Below are 9,937 nucleotides of genomic sequence, written 5' to 3'. Positions count from 1 at the left end.
CCGATAAAGTAGTGATATTGATTGCTCCGGGATTGCGGCGAATGACTCTGGAGAAATTCAATGTAAAACATTTGTCCAATATGGTTCATATAAAGAGGATTCGTGCCTTAGATCGTAATAATGAAATCGGTGATGTTTTGAGGGATCGGTTGTACCGGATCTTGTCCAAGGCCGATCTGGTCAGCAACCTGCGAAGGATCGAATACGGAAAAAGCCGGAGACGTCAGCATGATCGTTCTGTTCTGGTCTGGCTTTCTACTCGTCCATGCTGGACGTCCAACAGCAACGACTATAAACAGTACGTGTGGCAATCATCCGCTGGAGGTAGCTTCACCGTCCGTCAGAACACCGGAGAACCCCTCGGCCGTGCTACATACCAAGATCGTTCTCCACATCAATGAATATCAGCTGGAATACATGGAGGAGAGCAAGATCAAGACGTGGATGAACACTCGCAGTGCATTGGATACCTAATCAAAATTCCGGTAGAAAAGGAACGCAAGAAGGAGGTAAGTGACGATGAAGCGGAAGAAATGGACGAGAAAAAGCAGGAAGAAGGCAAGAAGAAGAAGAAGGCCGTCAACGTTTAGTGTACCAAACTCTTGTCGTCGCCTTCAAGGTAAAGTGTACCTAACTCTTGTCATCGCCTGACACGTCCATCGTGGCAGCAATATTACATCATTCATTCTACTGGAGACACAGAGTCCTTTGTTTTTGGGAAAAAAGGAGATGTGGTAGTCGAGTTGATCTGGGATGATCACAGCAACCGGAGAGTAGAAGAGACGGACAGGAGTGTGTGGATGACAGTCATCGATAGACAGCAAATACGTTCACCAGTGATGCTGCCTTAGTATAAATTAGAATGGACTAATCAGTTCCTAACTAAATTATATCAATAAATACCACAACATCTAAGCGTTATTGTCTTGGTTTTTCTCTTTTCCAATAGACTTGAACAACTTGCTTTGCTGACTCTGATGTAGGTGGCAAAGGGATCTGCAATGCACCATGTTATACGGTTGGGCATACCTTATCCGGCCTACGCCTCAACGCCTCTCTGCTTTTCATTAAAAATCGTCCAAGAATGGTTTTCAGTAGTTTGTATTAAGGCTCCTCCAAACTTAAACTGCACTGTTCTGCAATCTCTGAATCAATCTTCCAAATCCACATCTTTGAAAGGTTGTCTGTTTTTAAAGTCTCGTTCTTTTTCGGATTGCTGAAAACTGTAAATATTATTATCTGCCTTCTCCGGGCCAACACGTTACTAGCGTGTTGCCCGTTAAGGACTTTGATGCTTTCTGCCTTCTCCGAGCCAACACGTCGCCAGCGAGTTGCTCGTTAAGGACTTTATTATTGCCTTCTCCGAACCAACGTGTTGGCAGCACGTTGTCCGTTAAGGACTTTGATTTTAGCTGCCTTCTCCGAGCCAACACGTTGCCAGCGTGTTGCTCGTTAAGGACTTTGATATTTCTTTGCCTTCTCCGGACCAACATGTTGGCAGCATGTTGTCCGTTAAGGTCTTTGGTACTTCTTACCTTCTCCGAGATAACACGTTGCCTAGCGTGTTACTCGTTAAGGATTTTGTTATATGCGTTTCTCTCCAGGAACAGCGCGTGTCCATTATGTTGGACTTTAAATTTTATTCATATTTACCTATCGCTGGTTGATAGCGTACGGAAACGTATTGATCCTTTTTAGCTTTCGCAGTGCACAAATCGTAGCAACTAACATGCTGACAACACCAAGAGTCTTCATCCATCCCGGGGGTTTGTAAGGCTGTCCTCCATATCACATCGTGAATAACATTTCAATTGTCGTCGTAAAACAGCACCGGCCCTATCTCCCTTGGTCGCCTAGGAGATCTCGCCCACAGAGGAATGGTAAAATTAATTGCGGTCCGTGCTCATCAATCCATCAAATCGTCCAGGATACCTCAAATCTTGTTTTTCAAGTTCCGATTCTCTTCATGGCTTGGATCCCATCCTCGTCAGCCATTTGTGGTGGGTGGCAACCGTATTTATTGACAGCTCTTTTCACTCTGCCGTCCGGCATCTCCCATACTACTACTAGTTATTTAATCTACCACAATATGGAATCTAGAGCAATCCTAAGCCTGAACTAAGCTTAGGAAGCGCAAAATTACCCGAAAATGCATTTAGGTTACATTGCGCATCATATTGCATTCAGGTTACATTGCGCATCATATGGAATCTGGTGTTTTCCTAAGCCTGAGCTATGCTCAGGAAGCGCAAAATCACCCGAAAATACATTCAGGTTATATTGCGCATCATATGGAATCTAGAGCAATCCTAAGCCTGAACTATGCTTAGGAAGCGCAAAATCACCCGCAAATACATTCAGGTTACATTGCACATCATAAGCTTAGGAAGCGCAAAATCACCTGAAAATACATTCAGGTTACATTGCACATCATATCGAATTTACTGTTTTCCTAAGCCTGAGCTAAGCTTAGGAAGCGCAAAATCACCCGAAAATGCATTCAAGTTATATTGCGCATCATATGGAATTTGGTGTTTTCCTAAGCCTGAGCTAAACTTAGGAAGCGCAAAATCATCCGAAAATGCATTCAGAATACATTGCGCATCATATTGAATCTAGATTCCATATTGTGGTGGGTTCCGTGCTTGCTTCTTGACAGTTGGAGTGGTCATCAATTGAACTCCTGTCATCAGCCTACTTGATTGACAGCCGGTTGTCCGTGAAGGACTTTATTAGTCGTGCCTTCACCGGACCAACCAGCCGGTTGTCCGTGAAGGACTTTAGTAGTCGTGCCTTCACCGGACCAACCAGCCGGTTGTCCGTGAAGGGCTTTAGTAGTCGTGCCTCCACCGGACTAACCAGCCGGTTGTCCGTGAAGGACTTTAGTAGTCGTGCCTTCACCGGACCAACCAGCCGGTTGTCCGTGAAGGACTTTATTAGTCGTGCCTTCACCGGACCAACCAGCCGGTTGTCCGTGAAGGACTTTAGTAGTCGTGCCTTCACCGGACCAACCAGCCGGTTGTCCGTGAAGGGCTTTAGTAGTCGTGCCTCCACCGGACCAACCAGCCGGTTGTCCGTGAAGGACTTTAGTAGTCGTGCCTTCACCGGACCAACCAGCCGGTTGTCCGTGAAGGACTTTATTCGTCATGCCTTCACCGGACCAACCAGCCGGTTGTCCGTGAAGGGCTTTAGTAGTCGTGCCTCCACCGGACCAACCAGCCGGTTGTCCGTGAAGGACTTTAGTAGTCGTGCCTTCACCGGACCAACCAGCCGGTTGTCCGTAAAGGACTTTAATAGCCGTGCCTTCACCGGACCAACCAGCCGGTTGTCCGTGAAGGACTTTATTTTGTTTCTCGTGCATCTTGAGGTGGTCTGCCACTTTAGATTTGATCGCTTCGTTTGATTTTCATTTTTCTTCGTCATCTCCATGGTACTGAAATCCGGCCGATTCATTGGTTCTGGGGCCGGGCGAAGGGCTTTCGTTTAAAGAATCTTCGAATTATTCTTCATCTTCATTGAAATCCAGTAAGATCCGATCCTCGTCTGCCATTTGTGGTGGGTTCCGTGCTTGCTTCTTGACAGTTGGAGTGGTCATCAATTGAACTCCTGTCATCAGCCTACTTGATGAGTGCCAAACTACCACACATATGATGCGCAATTGAAACTGGAATGTATTTTCGGGTGATTTTGCGCTTCGTAAGCATAGCTCAGGCTTAGGAAAACACCAGATTCCATATGATGCACAATGTAACCTGAATGCATTTTCAAGTGATTTTGCGCTTTCTGAGCTTAGCTGAGGCTAAGAATTACTCTAGATTCCATATGATGCGAAATATAACGTGAATGCATTTTCGGGTGATTTTGCGCTTCCTAAGCTTAGCTCAGGCTTAGGAAAACACTAAATTCGATATGATGTGCAATGTAACCTGAATGTATTTTCAGGTGATTTTGCGCTTCCTAAGCTTATGATGTGGTACAATGTAACCTGAATGTATTTGCGGGTGATTTTGCGCTTCCTTAGCATAGCTCAGGCTTGGGATTGCTCTAGATTCTAAATGATTTGCAAGGTAACCTGAATGCATTTTCAGGTGATTTTGCGCTTCCTAAGCACAGCTCAGGCTTAGGATTGCTCTAGATTCCATATGATGCGCAATATAACCTGAATGTATTTTCGGGTGATTTTGCGCTTTCTAAGCATAGCTCAGGCTTAGCAAAACACCAAATTCCATATAATGTGCAATGTAACCTGAATGTGTTTGCGGGTGATTTTGCGCTTCCTAAGCATAGCTCAGGCTTGGGATTGCTCTAGATTCTATATGATGTGCAATGTAACCTGAACGCATTTTCAGGTGATTTTTGCGTTTCCTAAGCTTAGCTCAGACTTTGGAAAACACCAAATTCGATATGATGTGCAATGTAGGTGATTTTGCGCTTCCTAAGCTTAGCTCAGGCTTAGGATTGATTAAGATTCCATATGATGCGCAATATAACCTGAATGTATTTTCGGGTGAATTTGCGCTTCCTAAGCATAGCTCAGCCTAAGTAAAACACCAGTTTCCATATGATGCACAATGCATTTTCGGGTGATTTTGCGCTTCCTCAGCTTAGCTAAGGCTTAGGAAAACACAAGATTCCATATCATGCGCAATATAACCTGAATGCAGTTTCGGGTGATTTTGCGTTTCCTAAGCAAAGCTCAGGCTTAGGAAAACACCAGATTACATATGATGCGCAATGTAACCTGAATGCAATATGATGCGCAATGTAACCTGAATGTATTTGCGGGTGATTTTGCGCTTCCTAAGCATAGCTCAGGCTTAGGATTGCTCTAGATTCTATATGATGTGCAATGTATTTTCGGGTGATTTTTATGGAATCTGGTGTTCAGGTTACATTGCACATTATATCGAATCTGGTGTTTTCCTTAGCCTGAGCTAAGCTTAGGAAGCGCAAAATCACCATAAATTGCATTCAGGTTACATTGCACATCATATAGAATCTAGAGCAATCCCAAGCCTGAGCTATGCTTAGGAAGCGCAAAATCACCCGAAAATACATTCAGGCACATCATATCAAATTTAGTGTTTTCTTAAGCCTGAGCTAAGCTTAGGAAGCGCAAAATCACCCGAAAATACATTCGCATCATATGGAATCTGGTGTTTTCCTTAGCCTGAGCTAAGCTTAGAAAGCGCAAAATCATCTGAAAATACATTCAGGTTACATTGTGCATCATATGGAATCTGGTGTTTTCCTTAGCCTGAGCTAAGCTAAGGAAGCGGAGCAATCCCAAGCCTGAGCTATGCTTAGGAAGCGCAAAATCACCCGAAAATACATTCAGGCACATCATATCAAATTTAGTGTTTTCTTAAGCCTGAGCTAAGCTTAGGAAGCGCAAAATCACCCGAAAATACATTCGCATCATATGGAATCTGGTGTTTTCCTTAGCCTGAGCTAAGCTTAGAAAGCGCAAAATCATCTGAAAATACATTCAGGTTACATTGTGCATCATATGGAATCTGGTGTTTTCCTTAGCCTGAGCTAAGCTAAGGAAGCGGAGCAATCCCAAGCCTGAGCTATGCTTAGGAAGCGCAAAATCACCCGAAAATACATTCAGGCACATCATATCAAATTTAGTGTTTTCTTAAGCCTGAGCTAAGCTTAGGAAGCGCAAAATCACCCGAAAATACATTCGCATCATATGGAATCTGGTGTTTTCCTTAGCCTGAGCTAAGCTTAGAAAGCGCAAAATCACCTGAAAATATATTCAGGTTACATTGCACATCATATCGAATTTGGTGTTACATCATAGGAATCTAGAGCAATTCTTAGCCTCAGCTAAGCTCAGGAAGTGCAAAATCACCCGAAAATGCATTCAGGTTACATTGTGCATCATATGGAATCTGGTGTTTTCCTAAGCCTGAGCTATGCTTAGGAAGCACAAAATCACCCGAAAATACATTCCAGTTACAATTGCGCATCATATGGAATCTTGATTCAATATGATGCGCAATGTATTCTGAATGCATTTTCGGATGACTTTGCGCTTCCTAAGTTTAGCTCCGGCTAAGAATTGCTCTAGATTCCATATGATGCGCAATATAACATGAATGCATTTTCGGGTGATTTTGCGCTTCCTAAGCTTAGCTCAGGCTTAGGAAAACACCAGATTCCATATGATGCGCGATATAACCTGAATGCATTTTCGGGTGATTTTGCGCTTCCTAAGCTTAGCTCAGGCTTAGGAAAACACTAAATTCGATATGATGTGCAAAGTATTCTGAATGCATTTTCAGATGACTTTGCGCTTCCTAAGTTTAGCTCCGACTAAGAATTGCTCTAGATTCCATATGATGCGCAATATAACATGAATTCATTTTCAGGTGATTTTGCGCTTCCTAAGCTTATGATCTGCAATGTAACCTGAATGTATTTGCGGGTGATTTTGCGCTTCCTAAGCATAGCTCAGGCTTGGGATTGCTCTAAATTCTATATGATGTGCAATGTAACCTGAATGCATTTTCAGGTGATTTTGCGCTTCCTAAGCATAGCTCAGGCTTAGGAAAACACCAGATTCCATATGATGCGCAATGTAACCAGAATGCAATATGATGGTTATATTGCGCATCATATAAAATCTAGAGCAATCCTAAGCCTGAGCTTAGCTTAGGAAGCGCAAAATCACCTGAAAATACATTCAGGTTACATTGCACATCATATAGAATCTAGAGCAATCCCAAGCCTGAGCTATGCTTAGGAAGCGCAAAATCACCCGAAAATACATTCAGGCTACATTGCACATCATATCAAATTTAGTGTTTTCCTAAGCCTGAGCTAAGCTTAGGAAGCGCAAAATCACCCGAAAATACATTCGCATCATATGGAATCTAGAGCAATTCTTAGCCTCAGCTAAGCTCAGGAAGCGCAAATTCACCCGAAAATGCATTCAGGTTACATTGTGCATCACATGGAAACTGGTGTTTTACTTTGCCTGAGCTATGCTTAGGAAGCGCAAATTCACCCGAAAATACATTCAGGTTATATTGCGCATCATATGGAATCTAGAGCAATCCTAAGCCTGAGCTTAGCTCAGGAAGCGCAAAATCACCTGAAAATACATTCAGGTTACATTGCACATCATATCGAATTTGGTGTTTTCCTAAGCCTGAGCTAAGCTTAGGAAGCGCAAAATCACCTTAAATTGCATTCAGGTTACACTGCACATCATATAGTATCTAGAGCAATCCCAAGCCTGAGCTTTGCTTAGGAAGCGCAAAATCACCCGAAAATACATTCAGGTTACATTGCACATCATATCGAATTTAGTGTTTTCCTAAGCCGGAGCTAAGCTTAGGAAACGCAAAATCACCCGCAAATACATTCAGGTTATATTGCGCATCATATGGAATCTGGTGTTTTCCTTAACCTGAGCTATGCTTAGGAAGCGCAAAATCACCCGAAAATACATTCAGGTTATATTGCGCATCATATGGAATCTAGAGTGAATTTGCGCTTCCTAAGCATAGCTCAGCCTAAGTAAAACACCAGTTTCCATATGATGCACAATGTAACCTGAATGCATTTTCGGGTGATTTTGCGCTTCCTCAGCTTAGCTCAGGCTTAGGAAAACACCAGATTCCATATGATGCGCAATATAATCTAAATGCAGTTTCGCGTGATTTTGCGCTTCCTAAGCTTAGCTCAGGCTTAGGAAAACACTATTATTATTATTATTATTATTTTAACTAAAAATTTGGAAGAGGGAAAAACCCCTTTGAGTGATTTCCATCTTTGGAAGCGCAAAATCACCCGAAAATACATTTGGGTTATATTGCGCATCATATGGAATCTAGAGCAATCCTAAGCCTGTGCATAGCTTAGGAAGCGCAAAATCACCTGAAAATACATTCACGTTACATTGCGCATCATATTGCATTCAGGTTACATTGCGCATCATATGGAATCTGGTGTTTTCCTAAGCCTGAGCTATGCTTAGGAAGCGCAAAATCACCCGAAAATACATTCAGGTCATATTGCGCATCATATGGAATCTAGAGCAATCCTAAGCCTGAGCTATGCTTAGGAAGCGCAAAATCACCCGAAAATACATTCAGGGTACACTGCACATCATATCGAATTTGGTGTTTTCCTAAGCCTGAGCTAAGCTTAGGAAGCGCAAAATCACCCGAAAATGCATTCAGGTTATATTGCGCGTCATATGGAATCTGGTGTTTTCCTAAGCCTGAGATAAGCTTAGGAAGCGCAAAATCACCTGAAAATGCATTCAGGTTACATTGTACATCATGTGGAATCTGGTGTTTTCCTTAGCCTGAGCTAAGCTTAGGAAGCGCAAAATCACCTGAAAATACATTCAGGTAACATTGTGCATCATATGGAATATAGTGTTTTCCTTAGCCTGAGCTGAGCTTAGGAAGCGCAAAATCACCTGAAAATACATTCAGGTTACATTGCACATCATATCGAATTTGGTTACATCATAGGAATCTAGAGCAATTTTTAGCCTCAGCTAAGCTCAGAAAGCGCAAAATCACCCGAAAATACATTCAGGTTATATTCCGCATCATAAGGAATCAAGAGCAATCCTAAGCCTGAGCTAAGCTTAGGAAGCGCAAAATCACCCGAAAATGCATTCAGGTTACATTGTGCATCATATGGAACCTTGTGTTTTCAATCACTTGAAAATACATTCAGGTTACATTGCACATTATATCGAATCTGGTGTTTTCCTAAGCCTGAGCTAAGCTTAGGAAGCGCAAAATCACCTTAAATTGCATTCAGCTTACATTGCACATCATATAGAATCTAGAGCAATCCCAAGCCTGAGCTATGCTTAGGAAGCGCAAAATCACCCGAAAATACATTCAGGCTACATTGCACATCATATCAAATTTAGTGTTTTCCTAAGCCTGAGCTAAGCTTAGGAAGCGCAAGATCACCCGAAAATACATTCGCATCATATGGAATCTAGAGCAATTCTTAGCCTCAGCAAAGCTCAGGAAGCGCAAATTCACCCGAAAATGCATTCAGGTTACATTGTGCATCACATGGAAACAGGTGTTTTACTTTGCCTGAGCTATGCTTAGGAAGCGCAAATTCACCCGAAAATACATTCAGGTTATATTGCGCATCACATGGAATCTAGAGCAATCCTAAGCCTGAACTATGCTTAGGAAGCGCAAAATCACCTGAAAATACATTCAGGTTACATTGCACATCATATCGAATTTGGTGTTTTCCTAAGCCTGAGCTAAGCTTAGGCAGCGCAAAATCACCTTAAATTGCATTCAGGTTACATTGCACATCATATAGAATCTAGAGCAGTCCCAAGCCTGAGCTTTGCTTAGAAAGCGCAAAATCACCCGAAAATACATTCAGGTTACATTGCACATCATATCGAATTTAGTGTTTTCCTAAGCCGGAGCTAAGCTTAGGAAACGCAAAATCACCTGAAAATACATCCAGGTTATATTGTGTATCATATGGAATCTGGTGTTTTCCTTAACCTTAGCTATGCTAAGGAAGCGCAAAATCACCCGAAAATACATTCAGGTTATATTGCGCATCATATGTGTGGTGGGTGGCAACCGTATTTATTGACAGCTCTTTTCACTCTGCCGTCCGGCATCTCCCAGCCTACTACTAGTTATTTAATCTACCACATCTCCTTTTGTTGCAAATCAAAAAAGGCTTTGTTTTCAAGTATGTAGTTCTCCATACATGAATTTCTTCGCAAACATTGAACGGAAACTCCTGCAACTCCATCGACAGGATTCCGTTAGTTACTCGATCTTATCTCATCATCACACAAATGAAACTTCTTCTAAAACTTTAGACATCTAAGCGTTATTGTCTTGGTTTTTCTCTTTTCCAATAGACTTGAACAACTTGCTTTGCTGACTCTGATGTAGGTGGCAAAGGG

The 9,937-nt window shown here is 42.4% G+C and overlaps 1 pseudogene; it reads left to right on the top strand.

Annotated features, from left to right (window-relative positions):
- The first annotated feature begins 80 nt into the window (after positions 1–80).
- Positions 81–2,051, top strand: LOC134284751 (heat shock protein 83-like; annotated as a pseudogene).
- The last annotated feature ends 7,886 nt before the right edge of the window (positions 2,052–9,937 follow it).

Source organism: Aedes albopictus, unplaced genomic scaffold, assembly GCF_035046485.1.
Source record: "Aedes albopictus strain Foshan unplaced genomic scaffold, AalbF5 HiC_scaffold_69, whole genome shotgun sequence".
Classification (NCBI taxonomy): domain Eukaryota; kingdom Metazoa; phylum Arthropoda; class Insecta; order Diptera; family Culicidae; genus Aedes; species Aedes albopictus.
The sequence above is the reverse complement of the archived record's forward strand: the minus strand, read 5'-3'. Positions and strand labels throughout refer to the sequence as shown.